Source organism: Berghia stephanieae, chromosome 1 (genome assembly GCF_034508935.2).
Source record: "Berghia stephanieae isolate SIO BIC M18660-M18661 chromosome 1, UCSD_Bste_1.3, whole genome shotgun sequence".
Lineage (NCBI taxonomy): Eukaryota > Metazoa > Mollusca > Gastropoda > Nudibranchia > Aeolidiidae > Berghia > Berghia stephanieae.
Window position 1 is genome coordinate 96469478 of NC_088360.1, and position 13923 is coordinate 96483400.

The 13923-nt window shown below is 33.3% G+C and overlaps 1 protein-coding gene across 3 annotated transcripts in view; it reads left to right on the forward strand.

Moving 5' to 3' along the window:
- Positions 1 to 2288: 2288 nt before the first annotated feature.
- The window catches only part of LOC144962463 (microcephalin-like), a 51649-nt gene continuing 40014 nt past the window's right edge, over positions 2289 to 13923 (forward strand). Inside the window, exon 1 of one of the 3 annotated variants that reach the window (XM_078895425.1) lies at positions 2289 to 2373. The gene's annotated coding sequence lies outside the window, so the exon portion shown is untranslated. Of the gene's footprint in view, positions 2498 to 13923 lie in introns of all 3 variants that reach the window. The other 2 variants (XM_078895427.1, XM_078895426.1) reach the window with 2 other exon arrangements.

A 13923-nucleotide genomic window follows, 5' to 3' on the forward strand; every position in this document is an offset into this window, starting at 1 on the left:
TGTGTGTGTGTGTGTGTGTTGATTGTGTGTGTGTGTGTTTTAAAATTCATTTCCCAATACTGTCATACTCTGAAAAGAAAAAAAAAAAAACACTTATAAAAACGTTTGACCAGAAGTCTCGTCCTTCTATAGGGAATGAGATTAGCGGAAGAGTAGCGTCCCTTGATTGGACGTCACCCATAGTCTGTGACGTCACCGGCGGAAAAGTTATTAGAGAGAGAACGTCATGTTGGTTGTGCGCATTCGTCTCTCGTCCTCCTGACGTTCTCTCTCTAATAACTTTTCCGCCGGTGACGTCACAGACTATGGGTGACGTCCAATCAAGGGACGCTACTCTTCCGCTAATCTCATTCCTTATTATCAATCGATGAATAAGACCTTCATCTTTTCAAAAACTCTAAAACTTGGGACGTGATTGAAATCAAAGAGTTAAGAATTTTTGTCAAACTGAGGGTCATTGATCGATGTTTGGAAGGCATGTTTCTGGCCAATTAATTTAAAAAAAAACAAAAACAAACAAACAAAAAACAACAACAAAAACTGTTTTTAGAGCACTCAAAATCCTAATAGATATATCTTATATCACATAATATATCGTACACTAAATTCCAATACCTATAGAGCAGTAATATTAGGTGCCCCAAACGTAAACAAAGGTCTAGAAGCACATGGCAAACCACATGTTCCTGTCTTGACAGCTCAAGTTCCAATGTAAATTATAGAAAAAAAAATAACCTTTAAAATTTGGCTGTTAGGTGGCAAAAGAAACACATATTCATAAATACTCGATCATGCATCAAATAATGTCTAGATATGGATATTTTATGGAACAAAAGGTAAAATTTATCAAAAGTTACAGTCTATCTATTTTTAGACTAGAGCAAATTATTGCGCAGGTGTGAACAAAACGAGAATTATTCGGAGCCTGATTTTCAGAATAATTTAGTCTTATATTATTATTTCTGCAACTGTTAGATTTTATGTAAACATATTTTCAATACTGAAAGTGTATTGCCTACAACTCAAACTACAAAATTGGGAGACCTATATTGTGCGTAAATTTTTCCGGTCCCTAACGAAAATCACTAGCAACTTGTTATTGTTTACGTTTGGGGCACCTAATTATACTGCTCTATTAGCCTAATTTGTGCTTCTGGTGTTAAATCTAGAGAAGGCTTTTTCTCAGGTTGTAAATATTTTTCTCCGGTTGTTCATTTTTTAACACCAGGACAAAAATTAAAAGTGAAGAAGTGTTATATTATAAATGTGCTAAAGAGACATAATTTGCTTTCTACTTATTCTACTTATAATTAATTCATTTTGCCATAGTGCAGAGGTATAGCTGCACCGAGAAAATCACTGCCCGGACTTACACTTTTCTTGTATATTGTAGGCACTAACATCATCGTCGTCGTCATCATCATCATCATCATCATCATCATCATCATCATCATCATCATCGTCGTCGTCGTCGTTAAGTTGTTATAAACTCAAGTTTAGGAGAGAATGGCATCACCTCATCGTCGTCGTCATCATCATCAGCATCATCACCAACAGCAGTAAATAGCAGTAATCATTTATTACTGATATCACTATATCACCCTCTCAATTTCATTGTTGCTGAAGGGACAGGAGGAGGGGGGGGGTGTAGAGAATAAGGAAAAAAAAATAGAAGAAAAGAAAAGTAAAGAGCAGTAAAGTTAGGTGCCCCAAACGTAAACAAAGGTCGAGAAGCACGTGGCAAACCACATGTTCCTGTCTTGACAGCTCACGTTCCAATGTAAATAATAGAAAAAAATAACCTTTAAAATTTGGCTGTTAGGTGGCAAAAGAAACACATATTCATAAATACTCGATCATGCATCAAATAATGTCTAGATATGGATATTTTATGGAACAAAAGGTAAAATTTTCTAAAATTTATCAAAAGTTACAGTCTATCTATTGTTAGACCAGAGCAAATTATTGCGCTGGTGTGAACAAAACGAGAATTATTCGGAGCCTGATTTTCATAATAATTTAGCCTTATATTATTATTTCTGCAACTGTTAGATTTTATGTAAACATATTTTCAATACTGAAAGTGTATTGCCTACAACTCAAACTACAAAATTGGGAGACCTATATTGTGCGTAAATTATTCCGGTCCCTAACGGAAATCACTAGCAACTTGTTATTGTTTACGTTTGGGGCACCTAACTTTACTGCTCTAAATGTTTTTTCGATTTAATCGAAATCTCACTATGAAAGATATCGATATTTTTCTTCTCGGGCAACTCTTTTACGATTGAAGATTTAAACTGTTCCCAGGAATTGTTGCGGGATTTTTGACAACGTTTTTCAAGTAGAAATGAATGCGAAAAAGTTTCACAAGTAATACAATGTTACAATTCCACTTTTATTTTCATTTTGAATTCTTCTCATTTCACACAGATTGAAGCTGCTGTTTGTTAGCAGGTTAGAGAAGCATAACTTGTCCCCTTGATTTGACCAGCAGGTAGAAATCACATGATTAATCGGTCTTTGTTTGTCTCTACAGAAGGCGATAATAATGAATCAATGAATGATAAGGTACTGACTGATGAAGTTGGGAAGATATGTTTCAATGTTTCAAAATCAAGATTAAAGAGCACATGCTGTTCAGTAGTTGTTGTTTTTTAGTGATTGTCGATGTATATCGATTACAAGTACAGTGATAAATGATTTTTCAGAAGGTCTCCCCCATTCCACGTCAAGTTCAAGTGGACCAAGGGTGGGAACCACACCCCTTTTGATTTTCCTCAAACTGGGCTCAATTGAAGATACTTATGAGATATGAAGAAAACCAAATTTTCAGTTCAGAATATAGATATTTGAATTTTTTACAATTTTTTGAAATTTTGTCTCAAAACGCGTCAAAACCAGATTTGTTCATGGGTCCATTTTTGAGAGGCTATAACTTTTTTATTAATCAAGCTAACTCTTTCAAATTTGGTAATCCTGTACAACTTTTAGCATAGATTACAATTATTTAAAAGAAAATGAAAATATTTATCATTTTTTGGAGTTATCTGCCCTTGAAGATGGCTCCCCGTGCTGTTCGACAAAAAAAATGAATTTTTTCAATATTTTTTTTCATGACTTTTATGTTTCATTTTTGGTCATTGATGATTTTTATATCAATAAATAACATGGTCCAACATAATATAGCAAAAATATTTGTCTGGTACGATAATATTTCGAACAACAGCGCTTGCGTAATGCAACGTTCACCAAAATCGCAAATTTTTGTCAACTTAAAGGCTCAAAACGGTCAAAGATGTCGGCTGGGATTTTTTTCAAAATTTGATATATTGTGCAGATACACTATTTCTATAAGCACATGGATTTCCTTGTATTTTTAGGTGCTTCGTGGTAAAAATCACCTCCAAAGAACCTAAGTATCTCAATCTTAGGTTACAAAGGGGCATAACTCAATAAATTGTTTAAACCCCCGAAATCAACTTATATTACACTATACTGATAATAAAAAAAAGCTTAAAATATTTGGCTTATGACAAACTGTTAAAAGAAAATAAATTCAATGCTTTCAGTTTATTATAATGCATTAACTGTTCAATAATTGTAGACTACACATTCATTCAGATATATCAGGGTGGCATCGATGAAAAAAAATATCCAGCTCCTTTAGATTTAACATTTTGTGTGTTGGAATGTTCTCCAGTTAAAAATGAAATGTAAAAAAGTGAGAAAGTTAAAAAAGGAGAAAGGACTTTTTGCCGAACCCGATTCTAAAAGAGGTAAAAGAAAAGCAAATGGGATTAAAGGAAAGGTAATTTAATTTATATAACAACAATGAATATTTCCGACTGTGTCCTGGAAAGAACAACTGTGTTTCATTCACAATTGATGGGGAAAAACCTAAAGTGCAAAAGCGTTTGATACTTGTTAATTTGAATGAACTACATGCTGAATGTTTTGAAAAGTTCCTACCATCGATATGATATTAGTTTATCAACATTCTGTGAACTTAGACCCAATGGTACTGTAGGACCATAAGGATTGCATTCAGTTTGTGTTTGTGAAATAAATCAAAATTCAAAATTAATCATATATAGCTGTTCCTAGGGATAAATTCATTAATCTGAATAATTAAATAAAATTGTGTGTAATATTGGAAATCCAGAATATATACCTTGTCCTGAAAAATGTGCAACAGACAATCTGAAAGCATTTCTTTCATTTTGTGGCCAATATAGATGTGACTGCAGGATGCATGAATTTGATCAGACCATCAGAATTTTCCTCAGAGGTCAGCTACAGTTACTATATTCCACTTTCATTCCTGATCATAAATCGCTGCTGCATACATGCCTACTCGAAAAGAAATCTGGTTGACACCCTCACTCATATTCATATCTAGAAATGAATTGCTAGGGCCATGATCCACAGAAATTCTACTAAAAGAAATTTTTTTAATATAGATATTGGTCTAAAACAACTCTGATGACTCTGTGTTCCAAGAATTCTCTGTGCTGATTCAAAACATGTAGTGGGGTTATAGAATTAGCTTCCACTTCTTCAGAAGTCTCATATGCGATCTTATGCCATGTATGTAGCTGGAGCACCATTCATAAAGTTGTTTTGAACATAAGATCTGGTTGTCATATAGAGCTTGTAGACTTGTTCAAGGTGCTAACTGTTTCACAGTTCCCCTAATTCCATCACAAGGCGATTTCCCCATGGATTGTTGCAAAAAAGTGACATTCCGCATGCAATCCAAAATCTTCATGATGATGACATAGGTTTGAAAAGTTTTGTAGTTTTTATATTGTGATGCTGCTCCATCACTGAAGTTAATCACTTTATTTTTGTGCTAGGGAGAGATGACTTCAAATGTCCCACTATGAGTCTTATAAAAATGTGTGCACTGGTGCAATGTTATGTGATAAATAGTCACTAGCGATACAAAAACTAATGTGATTTAATTTTCCATTCTCCCTGTAATAGAACAAAAGGATGAGGTGTCAATTGTGTATTGTCCCAATGACGTCGTTGGACAGTATCTTGAATGATAAAAGAATAACTTTCAGCAAAATCTAATAGTAATAGAACTATGGCTACAGTATTATCACTCAGGGTGTCTTTCACATGGTTTAGACATGCAGCTTGAGACTCTGCAATAAAACGATGTCGTGTATTTTTAAGGTAATGAATTGTTTTGCAGATTTTTTCAGTAATATTTTCAACAGTATCTTCTAGTATTAATAAAGTAGCTTTGTCAGTATGCACGACTGTTTGAGTGTAAGAATATCACCGTGATCAAGATCATTTTTTGAGAATAGAGATTATTAAGAAATGCTTTAAGATTGTCTGTTCCAGGAGAATTTTCACAACGATGAACCATACATTCTAGATTTTCAATATTGCACACTATTTTACGTAATTATTCAGATTAGTAAAATGTATCCAGAGGAATAGCTAATATGATTAGTTTTGAATTTTGAGGAATTTCACTAACAAAAGCTGAATGCGTTCCTTTTGGTCCTACAGTAATATACCATTTGGGCCTAAGTTCACAGAATTTTGATAAACCAATATCATATTGTGTAATCCTTTAAACCATTCAGCATGTAGTTCATTCAAATTAACAAGTATCAAACGCTTTTGCACTTTAGATTTTTCCCCATCAATTGTGACTGAAACAGTCTTTCTTTCCAGGACACAGCCACGAATATTCATTGTTGTTATAAAAATTAAATTACCTTTCCTTTAATCAATTTAATCCCATTTGCTATTCTTTTACCTCTTTTAGAATCGGATTCGGCAATACGTCCTTTCTCCTTCTTTAACTTTCTCACTTTTTCTACAAGCTATTTTTAACTGGAGAACATTCCAACACACAAAATGATAAATCTAAAGGGGCTGGATATTTTTTTTCATTGATGCCACCCTGATATATCTGAATGAGTATGTAAGGATCTACTTATTCACGTTTTAGCCATATTCCGTTTTTTCATTATAACAAAAGCCGTTATTTATCCAACTTCGTTTGTCTGTCGTCACTATTCCAAAAAAATTTAAAAATTTTTTTTAAAGAAGAAAAAAATCGAGATTTGAGCCGACTTTTCGCGGGTTAACAATTTTGGGCTTCACCGCCGCAATTTGAAATAAATGGTATTATTCTTGCCATGCATCACATTTCCTCCTTTAAAAAAAAAATTCATTGATATAAAAAGTGATTTCTGAAATTTCTCAGAAATTTTCCTGAATTTCGTGTCAAACAATTCCCAAAGCCACAAAATCACCATTATGAGCCTTAAGTTGACACATGCAATATCTGCGAATTTTAGGGGACGTTCCGTTTATGACGTCGGCGACTGAATTTGCACAATGTACAATTGACACAGACGACCATGTTATTTGATTGCAATTATGTTGAGGGGGGACCATATGTTATTCTCTCTGACTTATACAATCTCATGACCAAATCGATACTTAATCATGACATATTCAAAATTCTCATTTTTTGCCGACCCGGGGAGTCCATATTGAAGTGGCGTCATCTCCGTCTCTTCTTCATCATTCTCTATTTTCCTCTCAATATTGTATCTCATGCTAAATCTCTCTTACTCCAATCTTGACGTCCTCTTGCATTCTCTATGTCTCTCTTCTCTCTCATATTGCTCCCTGCTCTCATTTCTACGCTCTCTCTCATCTCTCTTCTTCAAATCTCTCTAAACTCTCAATCTCTCATATTCTCACTCATCTCTCCTGCATCTTTCTTTCTGTCTCATCTCTTCTCTCTCTCTCATTGTCTCAGTTCTGTCTCTCACAAGTCTCTCTCTCTCATTTCTCTCCTCCTTGTCTCTCTCTACTCTCGCTCTCTAACGTAGTACATAATTCTGCTATCATCACTTATCATACTATGATCATCGTCATAATCACACTTATTTATCATTTTCTTCAGTTTACATGATACGCAATCTATCTCATCTTTTTCTTTTCTTCTCTCTCTCTCTCTCTCTCTCTCTCTCTCTTCTCTCTCTCTCTCTCTCATCTCCTCTCTCTCTCTACCTCTCTTCTCTCTCTCTCTCATCTCTCTCTCTCTCTCTCTCTCCTCTACCATCCATTAAATCTTTACAAGAACTAAATTTATGTTTAATGATAAGAATGGATTTATACTAGTAATAGTAATAATATTACATAATACCAATACAAAACTATGTTCCTGTTATTTTTACACTTTGCTTGCGTTTGACCGATAGACGGAGACATTATCCTCCTTTTGACAAATTGCTATTATTATCACTGAAAAAAAAAACACTCACCAAAACCACTACATCATCTCTACCACCACTACTATTACAACCACCACCACATCATCATCCCTACCACCAGTACTACTACAACTACCAGCACATCGTCATTCCTACCACAACTATTACAACCACCACCACACAATTATCTCTAAAAGACCACCACTACTACAACCACCACCACATCATCATCCCTACCACCACTACTACAACCACCATCACATCATCTCTAAGATCACTACTACTACTACTACTACTACTACTACTACTACTACTACTACTACTACTACTACTACTACTACTACTACTACTACTACAACTACATACTAACAACTACCACTACATCATCATTCCTACCACAGCTACTACAACCACCACCATACAATCATCCATACGACCAGTACTACTATAATCCTACCACATCATCCTACCACCACTACTACTACAACCACCACCATCATCATCCCTACTACAACCCCCAAATTTAATTACACTTTCAACTTTTGAAATTCTCCGAGTCGTGTCAGAAATTGCTGCGAGACAAATTTTGGATCGAATCTCAGTGAATTTGAGTGAAGTTTAAATGTATAGGTTATAGTTGCATGGGTGGGTCATGATCTTCACAATGAAAAATTTTCTCCTTTTATGTGACCAGTCATTCTCACCCCTGATAGCTATTGATATTAATTTTGTTTTTAGCACCTTATTTTATCAATTTGAAAACTGTTAACTCTCCTTTCTTTTGTGTGTTATTTGCTCTCAATTGCAATAATAAGTACTGAAACAATATTCCATATTTGATATTTTTCAAATCCCTACAAAGCCCTTGACGTTGATTTGTATCTCGTCCGCCCAAGTTTTCAGGCTTTTTTAAATTTGCCTGGTGGCATCCCTGATGTAGTCTACAATTATTGAACTGTTAATGCATTATTTCGCACTTTTTTCAAAAATTAATAAACTGAAAGCATTGAATTTATTTTCTTCTAAGAGTTTGTCATAAGCCAAATATTTTAAACTTTTATTATTATCAGTATACTGTAATATAAGTTGATTTTGGGGGTTTAAACAATTTATTGAGTTATGCCCCTTTGTAACTTAAGATTGAGATACTTAGGTTCTTTGCAGGTGATTTTTACCACGAAGCACCTAAAAATACAAGGAAAGCTTCCATATGCTTATAGAAATAGTGTATCTGCACAATATATCAAATTTTGAAAAAAATCCCAGCCGACATCTTTGACCGTTTTGAGCCTTGAAGTTGACAAAAATTTGCGATTTTGGTGAACGTTGCATTACGCTATGCGCTGTTGTTCGAAATATTATAATACCAGACCCATATTTTTGCAAAATTATGTTGGACCATATGTTATTCATTGATATACAAATCATCAATGACCAAAAATGAAACATTAAAGTCATGAAAAAAATATTGAAAAAATTCATTATTTTGCCGAACAGCACGGGGAGCCATATTGAAGGGCAGATAACTCCAAAAGTTGATAAATATTTTAATTTTCCTTCAAATAATTGTAATCTATGCTAAAAGTTGTACAGGATTACCAAATTTGAAAGAGTTAGCTTGATTAATAAAAAAGTTATAGCCTCTCAAAAATGGACCCACGAGCAAATCTGTTTTTGACGCGTTTTGAGACAAAATTTCTAAAAATTGTAAAAAATTCAAATATCCATATTCTGAACTGAAATTTTGGATTTCTTCCTGTCTCATAAGTATCTTCAATTGAGCCAAGTTTGAAGAAAATCAAAAGGGGTGTGGTTCCCAATTTCCGAAAATTTGGTCCACTTGACATGGAATGGCCCTAAAGTAAAGGTACAAAATTGGCATGAGACACAAATAGTCAAATAGTGATCAAAGTCAAAGTGACAACAGCAAATTATATTATCATTTTTTGAAAGATTTTAAAAGTGATAAACGCAAATGCAATAACGAAAGGACTTTTGTTGTTTCACAGCACGCCTTAAAGGGGTGATTTTTTTTTTAGTTGGGGGGATCTCCTCGAACCCCCCCCCCCCCCCCCCCTTTTATCGGGGATGGGGTTTGGGGGGGGGGGGGAGATCTCCTTCCTCAACCCTAACTAAAGATACTATAATCTGATTACACATAACGTTTGCCATCACTTGCAATATTGAAATACTCTAATGGCAGTACCGGTCAGGCGGTCAGGGCCACACAAGAATTTTCATTATTGAATTGGCTGTTGAAGTTGAAGGAGCAACATACCAAGAAGTTTTTGAAACAGAATGCCTAACACTAATACCAAATAAAATGAGTAGATTATTGTCACTTTAACAGCCACGCCCACGCCTCCTTCTGAAAAAAGTCCGCGAAATTAAAGTAGGGAGTTTAATAGAAATTCTAAATGCACCTCACACACTTGAAACCAATGTCATATATGAAAGAGCTGGCAACACAGATTACAAAACAGTTTGAATTTGTTTCTATCTTGATTAGAAATGTAGTTACGGCAGTTCACAGTCTGAAATTTCAGACCGATTTTTACCCCAAAATTACCATTGCAAAGTTGTGACCGAAAACGCGTGATGTTAATAAAAAATGGTTTAAAACAGTCAATATGGAGTTCTTATCATATATTGTATACCAAAATATTCGTCTTATCGAGGACAATGCATTTACATCAATAAAGAGGAAGATAAACATTTCAAATTAACACATTATTACATAATATGACGCAAATGTTACATAATCAAAAACTCGGCTAGGCGTAAGAAAGAATTTGCTCTATCGCTTTTCGATTTATCCCAAATATCTCACTGAAACAATTGCAAATAATTACCCTCTTTTAATTAATACATAGAAAATAAAAAAGGGTTTGAGAGTATTTAAATGAAAAGATATAAACATGTTGTGTAATGACATAATGAGTTTATTTTTACCTATGGCAATTTAATTGCATATAAATAAAATGGTAGATTGAAAAAGTTCAAATAAATTGAAACAGATTCCCTTTTATAATTAGAAGGAAAGTTCTGGCTTTTAATACTTTAAAAAATTCTGCTGAACCACTTTGGGTTAATTGCTATTACATCATTTGAACTGACAAGTAATATAATTTTATCCCCCCCCCCCCCCACCACCTCTCTCTCTCTCTCTCTTAATGTATGGGGGTGTCAAAACTAATAGAACTTTTTACCATAATAATTATTAAGGCTAAGGCCTTTAAAATATGGATACAAATGATAAACATATCTAAACATATGGGAAAGAAACTTGATGACTTGATGGCAAAGTAAAATAAAATAAAATTAAAGCAATTGGTATTTTTAAAATATCGATATTATTAATATCGGATTTCACAAAGAGAAGAAATATACGAACTTTTAAAACAAAGACTATAAAATGCCTAAATAAAGTTGGAAAGTATGTATTCAAAATAAAAACATAGTAAATAATAGTACTGAAAATATTATGGACTAAATTTAACATAATAATAATACATAACTAAATTTAAAATATCGATATCGCCCGGCAGCCATGATGAGAAGATAATGTAAACAAGGCATTTCGGCGCAGAGTTAAAAGGTGTCTGCGCATCGATATAGAGCCCTGAAATTTGGCATGAATAAAGTTTAGATGTTATTCTAAAAACAAGCGTTTAAATTTTAAAAACACACGCGGTAAATAAAAAAATAAATGCATTTGAAAATTGCCAAATTTTAACTTCATATAACTTCTGGAATTATTAATGGATTTTTCCTTAATTGGCACCATTTAAAAGGAAATTGAAAGGCGAAAATAATGATACCAAATTATCTGCGATATTCCTCTTTATAACGAAGTTATGCATCTTTAATTGAACCCCCCAAAACGCGAACGGCAATTTCCAGTCACAACTTTCCAATGGGCGAGTTGGGTCAAAATTTGACTGCCACTGCTGCTGCTCACTAAACTGCCTAATGAAAGGGGAAGCAAAAGGAAATCAGCTGATCGTTTAAATAGTAACAGTAGTAACAGAAAAGTGGAGGTGCTCAGCAATGAATGCAAGAAAGACATTTAAAACGGCGTAAAAAATAAAATCACTTAATGTTATAATTACCATCTATAACAACTTGTCAAATTCACGTATGTAAGATGCCAAGCCAAAATTAATAATAAAATAATAAAGAACACGATTGACCGGTGGTCCATTGACTACACATGCATACGAGTACGAGTACCAGAACTATTTTGTAAACAATGTAACGCAATATAATGTTTAAGTTTCAAAGCAAATGCAACCACAAATAACATCAAAGAAATGTGAGACTACTGTTTTAATTTCATAAAACCAAACGCATATATCTGTCATCTGCATTTTTTGCGGCCGCAAATATCAGGGCGATCCGCAAATTTTGGCAAATTTCCCAAAATTGGCAAATCGTGGCAAATTTTGGGGAAAAAAAAGTGCGAAACTTGATAAATGTTGCAGCTTTGCCTGGGCCCAAACCAAGGGAAGCTATTCTCTACGGATAATGATCCTTTAAAATCTTTGTAACAACGCTATTGTGTAAATTAATAAATGTAGCCTCCTTAAATGTAATAAATTGTCTTTTATATATATTTTTTTTCTGTATCGCGTGTTAATTTTTACTGAAACGCTTAGTTCTCCTCTGCAAATTTTTGGGCAAATTTTGGTCTTTTTGGCAAATTTCTTGGTAAATTTTGGGGGGTTTTTTGGCAAATTTTAGGTCCCAATTTGGCAAAAAATGCAGATGACAGATATATTGAACGTGTAGTTAGTATGTATCGTACAGACAACATTCGTTTAGACAGGTAGTCGGGATTCTAGCACCAGTTTTATTTTGGCAACTATGATTGGGATTTCACTGAATGCACTTATTATTATTATTATTATTATTATTATTATTATTATTATTATTATTATTATTATTATTATTATTTAATAATTATTATATTATTATTATTATTATTATTATTATTATTATTATTATTATTATTTATTATTATTATTATAATTTCTTATAATAAATGCTTCAAAACAAAACAAAACTTTTTTTTTTAAATGAATAAATGAATAAGAATATCTATATCTAATAGTCTTGAAAATCACAATCACAATCCATGAAAATTAAATATCCCAAAATCCGAAGAAGAAATGAATTTAATCCAAAATCCAACACAGGAATGTATTTTAATAGGGGACAGATATCCTATTAAAACCATAGCATTACTTGCAAACAACAGTACCCCACTCTGCGTTTAACGGGCTTGTGACCGTCACATTGTAAATTGTGGCTGCATTAGGGTAATCGGTGTCCTAAAGACTGACATACTGACATACAATCAATGAGAACTATAAAGAATCCATTCTAGAATTCAACTACAAACTGAAAAGCGTGATAAATACCTGAATAATACTTCATTTTAATCTAGAAAACAGGTCATGGCTTACTGTTTCACTCATTGATTACATATCTCTCTCAAATAATTTCTTTGCTCAGGTTCACACACACTCCCCTTTATTGCAAAACATTGATTAGTGAGATAAAGTGTGTATTTCAATCATAAAATTAATCACATAATCTAAATGGTGGGGAATAAAAACTACTAATTATCCAAAATTTCACGGATCAAGTTATCTTCTATTTGAACTTCACATATTTAGCTTAATTGCTCAATGAACATATATTTTTAAAAATTGTATTGCATTGTTTCATTTAAACAAGACCATGACGCCTATGTCTGGACCGGGTATTCGCAAATTTTGCCGTAGTGTTCCACTTTTCAAATCGAATTAATCTCTGGTTTATCCGTTTATTTGCAAAGTTTATGCACTTTATAAATAAGACCAGGACGCTTATGACCGGGTATTCGCAAATTCTACCTTTGTGTTCCCCTTTTCGAATCGAATTAATTTCTATTTTATCCGTTTATTTGCAAAGTTTCTGCACTTTATAAACAAGATTATGATGCTTAAGTGTGGACCGGTCAATCGCAGATTCTACCCCTGTGTACCATTTCTCAAATCGGATTCTTTATTATTTAAAATAATTATAATCACAAACTTTCTACACTTGATAATTATAAACAAGACTATAGTGCTTAAGTCTACACCGGTTAATCGCATGTTCTGCCTAAGAAGTACATTTCTCGAATTAGAATCTTTTCTAGTTTACCATTTTAATTGCAAACTTTATATTATAAGCAAGACAATGACACTTTAGCCCATATTGGATAATCACACACTCATCTCATGTATTACATTACATATCCTAAATCAAATTCTTTCCCATTTAGACACATTAATTGTAAATTTTCTGCACCATATATGCAAAGCCACATTTTAAAAAAATAATAGACGTACAATCTGCTTATTCGCTCATTCCGTAAGAGAAACACAAGAAGAAACACAACTTTTTACTTATCTTCTTCAATACTAAAAATACATATATAACTTTCTAAAGAAATATGATTGCAAATTTGTGGATATGGCAATCCTCTGAAAGGCATAATGAATTATTACATGCTCCGCTGTACATGATTATGTTGTGGTAAACTAAAGAATGAATTTTTATTGTAAAATATATGTATTATTGAATTTTAAAACAAAAATAATTGTAAATTATCATCTTAAGGCGGATGTATTGC